We start from the raw sequence: 12,685 nt of genomic DNA on the forward strand, positions 1-12,685 counted from the left end.
CTCTGGACTTGACCATGTGCCTGGCTTTGGGTAATAGAATGAAGCAGAAGTGCAAGTATGGTGCTTCTAAGTCTACAACTCGAGAGGCCTTGCTCTTTCTTGTGTTTCTGTCATCTCCCTGAGGACATTCCTGAGGTAGCCTACTGGCATGGAACAGATACGTGGCAGAGACTTTAAGTGCCCAGTCAGCCCAGTTGAGACTCGTCTAAAATCTAGGCATTCCATGAGCGAGGTTGGGTGATTTCCCCCTCAACCAGCAGCACAGAGGCCCTTTCAACACCCAGAAATAGATCTCCCATTGAGCCTCTGTTTATCTCTTCTGACCAGAAAAGCAGCTGGCCCTGCAGGAAAGGCTGTGGCTGCAATTAACTCCAGGAGGCCCCAGCCAGACTCCTGAGCAGCAAGAATAAAGACTGCTCAAAGGCCTTTTGGAGTCATGTAGCTAGCTCCTTGCTAGAACCATTCGGTCATCTGAGGAGTCAATCTGTGAACTAAACACACACACACACACATCATTGCAAAATTCCAGAGGTACTCAGCATCATTCCGTTATTCTCACAGTTGCTTCCTGATGACTCTTCATCAGATACCCACTCTACAGATAAATGCTGATGGTGTTTTGTTAAATGGGAAGTATTTAGAAAGGATGGATTGACGCAATTGTATTCCAGTACTTTGTATTTAAACTAATTTAGCTCAGTATTAGACTAACAGTAATTATGAAAATAGCAGAATCAGATGTTTTTTTAAGGCCACCTCAGGCAATAAGAGGTTGCTGTTAGAACACTCACACATCATTGCTGAACAATTACCAGGTCATTAGGAAACAGCTTCAAACAACTTCATATCTTTACTAAGAGCCCTTAAAAAACGCTCTTCTTGTTGCTTATCTTCTATACAAATGCATTAATGAAGGCCTGGAAAATTGCAGCAATTTAATTCACTAGGCATGGGTCCAGGAACAGAGCTGAGGAGTATCAAATACAAGCAAATGACCCTCTGAAATCTATTTCCAGGTGGCTCTTGAAACTCAATGTGGTGCTGTTACTCTTCTTTTTAAAAAAATACATATTTTAATTGATTTCAGAGAGGAAGAGAGAAGGAGAGAGAGATTAAAAATCAATGATGAGAGAGAATCATTGATCGGCTGCCTCCTGCATGCCCCACAATGGGGATCGAGCCTGCAAGTCAGACATGTATCCTGACCGGGAATTGAACCATTACCTCCTGGTTCACAGGTTGACGCTCAACTGCTGAGCCACACTGGCCAGGCAGGTGCTGTTACTCTTAAATAAACCAAAATGAGGCCCCAAATCTTTAAACCCAAACTTCTTTGAGGCTGAACAAATATGTTTAAAACTATAGGTAGACATTTTTATTATAAAATTCAAGCTTTTTGCATAATACTTTTATTTTATCTAAATTTGTTTAAATTTGGCTACTTTTTCAGGAGACCAGAGAAAGAAACATGGGAGCAGATCTCAAAACTGTCCTTAGCACTTGAAGAAATGATTTATTACCCTTACCTCTCCTCTGACCAAGCAGTTCCCGGCACAACCCTGAGCCCTCTAGCCCATGGTGTCTTGGGATTTCGCCCTAAATAATCTGTAACCTAACACTATTGGGGGGTAGGGTTTCTAGCATTAGCTTCCTGTCTCTGGATTGGCCAATTCAATATTAAACTATTTTTTCTTTCTATACTGCAAACTCCTACTTGTAGACTTATTTGGGCCATTGTACGTAGGCAGACAGACTCAAAAACAATGGGGTTCTAGTAACACTCCCAAACAATATTAGAGTGATTTGTATTTTCTCCTGTACTCCTTTTTGTATGTTCTAAATTCTCATTATGTACATGTCTTTCTTTTGTGTTCAAATTCTGTGTTTTTAAAATGGGGAAAATTTAAAATTATTTCTTTCTAAATAAGCAACTTAGATTAAATATAAATTAAAGTTTTCAAGACCATTTAAATTTTATATTTGTCTTAATTTATTTGATATGCTGTGTGTTTGAAGTGTTTCTTGTTTTATTTGATTTGAATTAGCTGGCATCAATATTAAGTTTTTGGTTTCTGGCTATCTGAAAGAAAAGAAAAATACAAAAATACATTGATCAGAAATAGCTGTCTTACCATACTTAAATAGTTCAAACCTAAGCCAAAAATAATATAACCCAATAATATAACCCAGAATGATGATGGCGTAAAACTACCTTTTGAACTCATTATTAATATTTTCTTTTTATTTGTGGATGTGAAAATTAACTTAATTACAATGTTCTATTTTAATATTATGACAACTGTTTTGAATACCTTTTTAAACACTGCATAAGAATTAAATATATACTTCCAGTATGTGATTATAAGAATTATTTTTTGTGTGAATGTGGGCAGGAGAAATAGATAGGTTACTGAGTAAATGTATATCTATTTGTCTTTGATAATTTGCTGGTGTATAAACCTTAAATAGAAGAAGTCCAAGGCAATTGACTTAATAGACCATTGTATATTCTCCTTTTTATAGGGCCCCTTTAGATTTTATCACATAACTACCTCTTCTTTATTAGAAGTTACAATCTAAGCCAAATCATCTTAATTGTCAGTTAAACTAAAGAGAATGCAAATTAAGTATTTTGTAGATGAAACTTTAACTAACAACCTACTTAGTGTTGGTGGTGGAGATTACATTTCATCAAATCGCTATCTTTATAGAGCCCGGGCAATAAGCCTAGAACCTCAGGCTGTGCCCTCCAAGAAGGAAGAGCCCAAGACTAGACCTCACTTGAAGGTAAGATTTTGGGATGTGAATCCATGCCGGGGACCAATTCCAGCATGTCATAATTTCAAGAGTTTCATCAAAAGGTTGATGAGACTTGGGGACTCAACAGGGTTGAGTCACACATGTAGTCACTTGTTGGGAATGGCTAAAGGCATTTCCCCAAACCTGAATAGGAAACTGATTGTGGCTGCCAGACAGGAGCCACACTCAAGGGGCCAAAGAGCCGCATGTGGCTCGTGAGCCATGGTTTGCCAACCACTGCCGCAAACTGACAATGCTTCTGTACCCTTTGAAACCTTACCCTTTGAAGTGTATTATCTCCACCTTGCCTTAGGACAAATTGTGTTAATAAAAGCAAGGGTCCTAGACAAGGAGGTAGTCTTCAGTAGTTCCTTTAGAAGGTCCTCTGGCCCCCAATGCCTTTCAAAATTATATCTCATCTCCGGACTCTTTATTAGTCTCTGGATTCCTATGTCATCTACGCGCAGCCTTTTCCAGATTCCTGAACCCTTCTTGATGCTGGGACAAGAACCCCGGCAAATCCACAAAACAGAAGTGAGCCACTGGGAGAATGAACCAAGAAAAGAAGGACAGCTTCCCCAAGGATACAATATCGAGGCACCGAGCCCCCGTCCCGCAGGACCCTCTGAAGAGCCAGGTAGACTGGGCCTCAGAACTGCCCACCCCAAACACAGAGGAGATGTCTATCCACTTGCTCTGACCCCCATTCATCAAGGATTGCTCTGTGGGACAATAACTCGCTCATACTTCCATGCTTGCACATGAATCTCAAGGTCTCCAGTCTCCGCCCGACATCCAATGAAGTAGAGGCAGAGAGCTCCCAAGATGGAAGTCTGAGGGGGGTACTGCTGGGTCTTACTTGCTGGAAACTGATGACTTCTGAATGGCTGAGGTCAAAGGATGGGCTGAGGAGATGTGAGAGCACAGAACATTGTGCGTGTAAATATACCCACAAATGTTCTTAAGCATTTTAGGTAAGAAAAATGACATTAGCCTCCAACACACAGACACACACACTCCACCTTTATGTGTATACTAGAGGCCCAATGCATGAAATTTGTGCAAGAATAGGCCTTCCTTCCCCCGGCTGCCAGCACCAGCTTCCCTCTGGCACCCGGGACCCAGGCTTCCCTCGCAGCCCTGGCTTCATCTGGAAGGTCGTCTGGTCTAATTAGCATATTATGCTTTTATTATTATAGATGTGCATGTCCTGAAGCTGGCTTCCATCAGCTTTTGAGAGTCCATTATGTTCATCTCTTCCAGAATCCTTGTTCAGTAACATCAAGTTGGTACTTTCAAATCAGCAAGGATGGGAGTGTTTACACTACAGAAATTGGCAAACTCTATAAACCAGAGTATTTGGAGTGGGGGCGGGGGGTGGGGGGATGAAGGCAGGGCAGAGAGGTGGTTTACCAGCACACCACTACTACGTATATGTATATATGTATGCATGTGTGTGCATATACATAGACACACATGATAAAGGTGTAACTAATTTGTAAATTGTATTTTTGTAAAATAATAAAAATAAATTAAATTAAAAAAAATAATAATTGCTTGGTTCCAAAATAACTATCCATAGGAGCTTTCCTGTGAAGAAATAGACTTAAAAATATAAGGAAAATGTTAATGCCATCATCTAACTCACTTCAGTGTTTCTCTTTTTCTCTCTGTCTCCCACTCCCTTCCTCTCTCTAAAAATCAATAAACTACTCTTTTAAAAAAGAGATAAAATTAAAATAAAACAATAACATTATTATCTATTAAATTGATATAATAATAGCTAATTTTAAGGGATATTGTGAGGAAAAATGAGTTTATATATGTAAATTGCCTAGCAAAATGTTTAAAACAAAATAGATAATCAAGAAATGAGAGCTATTATCATTGGACTTGTTGCTATTGAAGTAAGGTCATCTTTACAGGCTTATGTTTTAAAGTGCTTATGATTTGGCGCCCTCTGGTGTTCATATTGGGCACTGCAATTTTGAATTGGTAATGTTCAGTTTAGATTACTCGCTGATTCCTCATGGTATTACCATTTGCATATTATTTTGCCATATCCAAATGATATGTTTAGTGATTTGTGTGTGTGTGTGTGTGTGAGAGAGAGAGAGAGAGAGAGAGAATGTGAGAGAGAAATATCAACCGGTTTCCTCCCATGCTGGCCCCAACCATAACCTAGGTATGTGCCCTGATCAGGGATCAAACCCACAATCTTTTGGTGTATAGGACAACACTCCACCCGGCCAGGGCTGAGCTGTTACTTATTTAATATATTTATTTAAACTGACTTTTTTTCTTAAGGGAAAATAAGTATATTTCTAAAGCCAATATTCTATCATTAAAGATACATGGAAAATATGTATATTTTCTAATGTGTTTGATCTTGGAGTAGTTTATTTTTTTTAAATGTTGTCTTATTTGTTTTTATTTTAGAAAAATATATATAAACTATAAGGCAAAATAAATTTTGATAAATGCCCCTGGGTTATGGAGATTTAAAAAAAAATAAAGATGATCAGATTTGTGTTTTAGAGAGATCATTTGTAACAGTAGAGTGGCTGAAGGAAAAACATTGAAGGAAAAAAATCAAAATAAAAAAATTAGAGGTGGCCAAATGAGATTATGCCTGAATCACCCACATGGACAACATAACACAATCACTGCATTTGTCATAAATTTTAAACTGAGAGCTAAAAGTATTTTTAGAACATTACAAACAAGAAGGCAGTAATTTGTACTAACAAAAAAGACTCATTAAATTAAATCATGGAGCTTAGTGGAAGAAATGAAACAATTTAAGAGACGAAAAGTCCTGACAGCCCTGGCCAGGTCGCTCAGTCGGTTGGAGTGTCATCCTGTACACCAAAAGGTTGTGGGTTCGATTCCAGATCAGAGCACATACCTAGGTTGATAGGGGCCCATATGGGAGACAACGGATCGATGTTTCTCTCTCACATCAATGTTTTTCTCTCTCTCTTTCTCTCTTTCCCTCTCTCTCTCTTCCTCTCGTTAAGCATATCCTTGGGTGAGAATTTAAAAAAAAAAAAGTCGTGACAGAAGAATAGACTTCTTAGAATGATATGGAAACACCACATGCCAAGCAGAAGTTAGTACAATGGCAAGCAAGTCTGAGTAATAGCAAATAGAATCACGATGATGGAATAAGAGGTGGAATAAGTGCTCAACAACCACACATAAGTCATGGGGAAAATATTTCCCTTTTACTTGAATAATTATATTGTGTACTTAAAAACTTTCGTGTGGCTTTTATTGAAAAGTACAGATCTTGGTGAAACACTTTAGCTTACGAAACTGGAAATTGGTTGTGAATCTTCTCATTGTGAGTTATCATAACCAGAGTGAGTGTGTGAGTGTGTATATAGTAGTGCAGGGTGGTGTTTTAGCAAAAGTGGCTTGGAGATAGAGGTGGAATTAAAAAAAAAATTAAGGTATGAAGCAAAACTTGAATATATACGAGGAGTTAAAAGGGAAAGAAAATCTTTTTTTCCAGGACGTTGGGTTATTCCCGCAGTTAGATAGACTCTGTTTGCTCTCAGATTGATTCTCTTCACCAGCAGGTACAGGCCTGCTATACTCACTTGACAGTTATGGGGAATAATTATGCATTTCCTTACTGAACTGGTTTGAAATGTCACATTGCTTGAGAGTGCCTGCAGTGTGTCAGGTTGTGGTAATTTTCTTCATTTTCCTAGTGAATGCTTTACGTTGCTGATGCAGCTCATGAATAGAGCAGCCCTTTTCTTCCTCCGAAAAAGACAGGTGACTGATGAGCGATGTCATTAGACTCACAGAAGTGGTGCCTCCAGATACAGATGCAAGTCATTATTTTTAAAAGAAAGTCAATGTGTGTGTGTGTGTTTTCTTTGAATGTTTCCATTAACATTATGCAACACTTACTTTAGGTGACTTTCGTTCATTAAACATGGTTTTTAATTTATATTTTCACTGAGTATTCTCTGATATTATTACTGAATGACCTGTGACAGTAATTGTTTAATTGTTCCCAGGAATGGAGGGAAAGAAAATTAGAAATTGGAGGCAGATTGTTGTCTGTGTTAAGAACACTGGTTGAGGAATTTAGTCTGGGATCATATCCCAGCTCCACTGTTATTAACTGTCTGACCTAAGTCAGTTAAATAATCTCAGGCCAATCAGACTCAGTTTCTTTGTCTGTGAAATGGGGATAATAATACCTACCTCACACACACACACACACACACACACACACACTACATTTACAAAGCTTATTCACCTTCATTTATGTAGAACTTTTGCATTGATAGTAATTTTTCATAATTTCCTCTCCTGAGACTATTCTTATTGGTCTTTGGTATCAAGATTATAGCTCTGCAAGGTCTTTTAGAGTCTAGAGATTTCATCCACTTACCAATTGTTATAAATTATTTTACAATTTGCTAATTTTGGTTATCTTTAATAGATGAAAGTTTTACTCTTTGAAGTCAAATTATTTTCCTCTATGAAATCTAAACTTTGAAAGTACTTTTCATAGCTCAAAACTTAATAAATATTCAATTACATTTTCTTTTTTTATTGTCTAAAGTTTTACATATGTCTCTATTCAATTACATTTTCTTCTAGCTTTTCTATGACCTAAAAATATTTGATATTTTAATTTCTGTGAAATTAATTTTGACATATAAAGTGAAAAGAATGTATAAATTAAAATTGTTCCAAATTCCTCATCATATTAAAAAAGTGATAGAAAGTTTTGAATTTTTTTTCCAATTCTAAAAATGTACTTTAACATTTTTTTGTTTAGTCTTGGTAAAAGACTTCACAGACTTTTACAATACGGCAATTGTCTTATGCTTACATAGCTTTTTTAAAAAGTTTTGAATACTTAACTTATGACAACCATATAACTCTACATAAGCAACAAAATAAAATTTATAGTTTCTTTTAGAGTATGTGTTTGAAATTAGTGAATGGAAAATATAAACAATTCTCAAATTAATTATGAGTTAATATTAGAAGGAATATCTTTGACTTGCTAATTTTTCTCACACCAGTGGTTTCATTAACATACTGCTGGAGAACTCTTTGGATAAATCAATTTCTGTTCTTTAACCATCACTCATGGGGAGGACTGACTACCAAAAAACAAGAACTTCTCAGCGAGATCTCATAAAATGTTCCTCTGCACAACCCTGTAAGTGCATTTCTTTTCCTACTAGCTTTTATTCAAAAGCTTAAATATTAGAATATTAAATATTAAAATATTTAAGAATTAAAATTTATGGTGCTTTAAAATTTTTCTAATTCCAAATGATTCTTTTTAATAATGATTAATTATGGATTTATTTTAGTCTTCCACAAATACGTTGAAACATTGAGCAATATACAGTATTTCCAATTTGAATTTAACTTGCTTCAATTCATTTTCCACTTTGCAAAATCAAAATTTAATATTATTCATTTAGTCACATAACGAATACGAGCTTTCTGATGGGGTCTTAACTGAGACAGGCCTGCCTACCCAGGCCAGGCGCTTGACTTTGACGTAAGCTGGTGGAAGAGAGCTTACATTGGTATGTTATTATTGCACAGTTTTTATGATCGATTTGGATTGTCTATCACATGCATTTAAAACCCAGTGCAGATTATTTCAGAGTGTGAGGGTCACTTGGAAGTTTTAGAAAACAGCCATTGTGGTCAGTAAGCAATCGGTTGCTCTTTTGCAGTGTTGTGTGCAATCTGTCCTGGGACCGTGGACAATAGATGGGTGTGCCGTCATCAGATGTCACACTCCTGGATCCTTTAACTTTCTCCAAGGGCTTTATCAATAATCCTTGTGACGTTCTCTGTGGCCTTTCTCTAACCCAGAAGCATCCATTGTGTTTGAAAAAAGAATGAGACCACACCTGACTTTCTGCTTCTGTCTCATGAGGATGCTGTGCTAATACCCATTTATCTGAAGGTCAGGCTCTGGCAAGGGCAGCCACAGGAAGCGCAGCCACTAACCACAGAGCCTGCTAATCAGCACAAGAGACCCCGAGCTGTAAAGGCATCGCACCTTTGAATAAGCAAGACAAAAATCCTCTAAGAAATGGGAAAACCCTGCTACAATGAAGGAATTAATGGTGTGGTAAGGGCCTTTGTCTTTTTATTCTGTCCTTTTGTGCTTCTCTCTTGGAGTTTTCTTGTTTCCATCACCCCTGCTGTGTCCTGTACTGGCCTAGACCGACTTGACAACACACTTCTTTTCTTCGTGCTACTGAAAGAATTGAACATTTTCAACAGAAACAGGATAAACACTAAACAGAAAAAAAAAAATACAAAAAAAAAACAACCACCAAACAAACAAAAGAGATTCAATCACCTTGAAAATTTCTCAAACTACAGGTTTTGGAATCCAGGAAAACCAAATGCTCACCATTCTGTGACCAGTGCAGGCCTGGGGGCTGCTTTCTTCCCAGTGTTTCAGATCCCTCCTGTCGGATGGTCCCATTCCAACCTGAAGGACAATGTAAGTGGTGTCTTCTCATTCCTCTTAGTTACTTCTGTCAGGAAAAGAGATTGGGCTAAGAACACAACCACTCGGTCTGAACCCTACAGCCTCATGCTGCACTCATCTGACGTTCGTGTCTTGACTCTCTGCCTCAGTGGCCCTGGCAGGACGGTAGCCCCCTGTCTCCCCTGGCCTCCACAGCCCACCCTCTGGCTGGTGGACTTGAAGAGGAGACGTGTTCCAGGTCCTCCTGAGGACTGGGGAGGACCTCACTGAAGTCTCCCCATTGCCTTTTGCCCAGCTCTGTAGCAGGATGTGGGCGGCACAGCAGGCCCTCTAGGCAGAGTTCCCCACTGCCTCTCCCTGTGTGCAGCCCCCCGTGACCTTCCTGAGGGACTCTGCTGCCCCCTCCCTCCCCTGGTCTCTCTCCAGCCTCCTGTGAATGTTGGCCCACCAGCTGGTTCTCTCTCCTAACTTCATCACCCCACATGGGGCTCAAGGACACGCCTAGATGGTTTCACAGAGTGACGATCACTCTGTCCTTTACATTTCTCAAAGCAATCTGGCCACCAAGTTCCTGAGGGGACTGTCAAAGCCAGGTCCTCCTTGCTGTGAGGAGGGTAGGGAAGGAAAGAGTGAGAGCAACACACAGACAGACCTACCTCTAACCTCTTCTCCAAACTTCTCTTCCTGCCCCAACTCCCCGGAAGCAGGGGTGGGGGAGTCTGTGCTCTACCTGCTTACTTTTTATTTTTTCTTCACTCTTTTCTGTTTACCTGGGTGGAAACTTTCTTAATTTTTTTTTTTTTACAAAGCAAATCAGAGTATCAGGGAGTAGGGTCCAGGTATCAGAGATGTCAGAAGTGGTTTAAAGCCCTTGGGTGGTGCTGATGCCTCAGAGGGCTGGGACCACTGCTCTAGAAACACAGGCACTAGTAGGCTGGGAGGGAAAGAACCATCAGTTAACACCTCGCACAGCATCCTGCCACGAAATGCAGACGCCCAGGCACAGAAAGGCTAGGAAACTGGCTGTAGCTTACACAGTTAGTAATTTTCAGTGTGAGAATCGAATGGACCCCAAAGCCCATGTTCTCCTTCAGTGTGTGTGTAACGTTTGTGAGCCAGAGCGGCATACTTTCTTTGTCCTTTCCTGTTCCCTCTCATACAAGTGACTGTTGACTATGCCTTCCCTTCGGACGTGTATGATTCCCACTGCATCCCCACCTCTGCAGAAAGATCAGTTCTGCAGGAGTGAACCGGGATTGGATTAACGTAACCCCCTACCCATTGCAGGAGTCGTTACAAAGATGAAGAACAGAGGATGTAGATGACCTTTTGACTAAGCTTCAAAGAAGTTAAGAAAATTCGCATCATAAGTGACAAAGAAAAAAGGAAGGGCATAACAAGAGTCCCCCTTGGCTAAACCATTATCTGGGGGCTAATGCAACATACCTGGTTAATTTCTTCATCCTTCAAGATTCAGTGGAGGCAAACATCTTCAAAGAGATGTTCCTCGATCTCTTCAGCAGACTGAGTTAGGAGACCTTCCTCACTGCTACCCGCACACGGGGCTTACCCCTGACACAGCATTTAGCATAGTGCACCACTACATAAAGCATCTAACTCCCTTCTCCCCAGACCATGGACTCCCTGGATAAAAAAGAACAGGTCCTTCACTATCTCCTTAACATCTAACACAGTTCCCGGCACAGCGTATATTCAGTAAGTTCTTCTGAATGAATATCAATATTTTATTATTATAAACAATGATAAAAGGTATTAAGGGGGTGGTAGCCTAAAATTTTATAAATCAGAAAAATGAGTCAGAGTTTGGATGAAAGTTCGCTGACTCAAGCTGGAAAGTCATTGACTATTTTTAGCTCTTTCAACAGCTGGGAGTGAAGCCTAACCTGGTGTTTAATTTCCAGGGTCGGGGGAGGGGGGGACCAGAACAACTGAATAGACTCTAAAACTGATTCAATCACTGGCTCTAATTTGACACTTGGTGCATCCATGGTCACTACCACCAAAATCCATGTAAAAAGCCCTATGCTTGCTGTTCTATATGGCAATTTTAATGTCAATGATTACAGGAATTTATTGAACATCACAAAAGAAACACTGATGTATTTTTATACGTGCCAGGAAATCATGTGTGTTCCTTCTCTCAAGCAAAGATTTAAGAGTCCATTCATTAAAAAAAAGTCCATTAATGTTTATTAAGTCTGTACTTTGACAGTAACTTGAGCATAGATAAAATAGAACCTCCTGGTTCATTCATTATTTATTCAATAAAGTTTTTGAGCTATGAATTTGCATAAAGCTCTTCGGTAGGAAATATGGGGGCTCACTATGGAACTGTCACTTTACCCTGACAGATTTTACCATCTCTTTTAAGAAAGAAAGAAAAACAACTTTAAAAAAGGCAACCCAAGACCAAATGTAAATAAATAGTCCATATCGTTTTACAGATGAAGATGGTGTAGATGTGGAGAAATAGGGGAGCTCTGTAACAGCTAAAGGCCTGAGCGGGAGAGACACCAGCTGATCTCTTCCTCCTGGCCCTGCTTACTAGTCACAATGCCAGGCCAGGCTTGGAACAGAACTAGAAGCTTCTAGTCTCTTCTTGAAAGTGTGATTGCTTCCCCAACCTACAGACATGGCCTATGGGTTTTTGGATTAGAAAATATATGCACAGTTGCTTAGTTATTTGCAAGTTCTATGTTTGTGATTTTACCTCCTCACTGAAATGCATGTATGGCCCCCAAATCAATACAGCACTTCATGGTCATTCGCAGACGTGGGCAGATCCCTGAAAAACCTGGGCGGACAGACACAAACCCTCCCAGCAGAGGTCAAACAAGGCTAACCTCTACCTTCTTATTTCAGCTCTCACTGTAAAGTGCCCTTTTCACAGACTACAAATACACCATTTTTGGTGCTTTTGGTGTGTGTGTGTTATTTAAAATGGCCCAGAAACACAGTGCTGAAGTGCTTCCTAGTGTCCCAGGAACAAAATACCTAAGTTTAAAAAGCTTAATAAGTTTCATGCAGTATGAGTTCTGATGCTGTTGGCCCTGAGCTCAATGTTAATGAGTTAACCAACAATATATGTTAAGGAAGCTATCTTTAAACAGAAACACACATAAAACCAGGATATACATTGGTCAGTTGACAAAAATGTTGCATCCAGGGGGTGACAGAAACCACACAGTATTTCCACCAGGAGCAATAATCGTTCAGTATTGTAAATCCTCCCTCCCTCTTCTCTCCCATGGTGTTTGTCTTGCTGCAACCCAGTTCGGGGCCCGCTTGAGCCGGGTCAGGCATTTATTTGGCCTGAGCACGCGCCCTGAGCCAGGAGGGGGCGCCGTCCGCCCAGTGCTCACC

At 39.6% G+C, this 12,685-nt stretch overlaps 1 long non-coding RNA gene across 2 annotated transcripts in view; it reads right to left on the bottom strand.

Moving 5' to 3' along the window:
- Positions 1–1,959: 1,959 nt before the first annotated feature.
- The window catches only part of LOC102255225, a 13,045-nt gene continuing 2,319 nt past the window's right edge, over positions 1,960–12,685 (bottom strand). The window contains exons 2-3 of one of the 2 annotated variants that reach the window (XR_313173.2): positions 9,221–9,347; positions 1,960–2,080 (exon numbers count right to left, since the gene is read on the bottom strand). This is a non-coding gene — a long non-coding RNA (uncharacterized LOC102255225). Of the gene's footprint in view, positions 2,081–3,282; positions 3,705–9,220; positions 9,348–12,685 lie in introns of those variants that run through there. The other variant, XR_313174.2, reaches the window with a different exon arrangement.

The sequence above is a fragment of the Myotis brandtii genome, unplaced genomic scaffold (assembly GCF_000412655.1).
Source record: "Myotis brandtii unplaced genomic scaffold, ASM41265v1 scaffold123, whole genome shotgun sequence".
In the NCBI taxonomy this organism is placed as follows: Eukaryota; Metazoa; Chordata; class Mammalia; order Chiroptera; family Vespertilionidae; genus Myotis; species Myotis brandtii.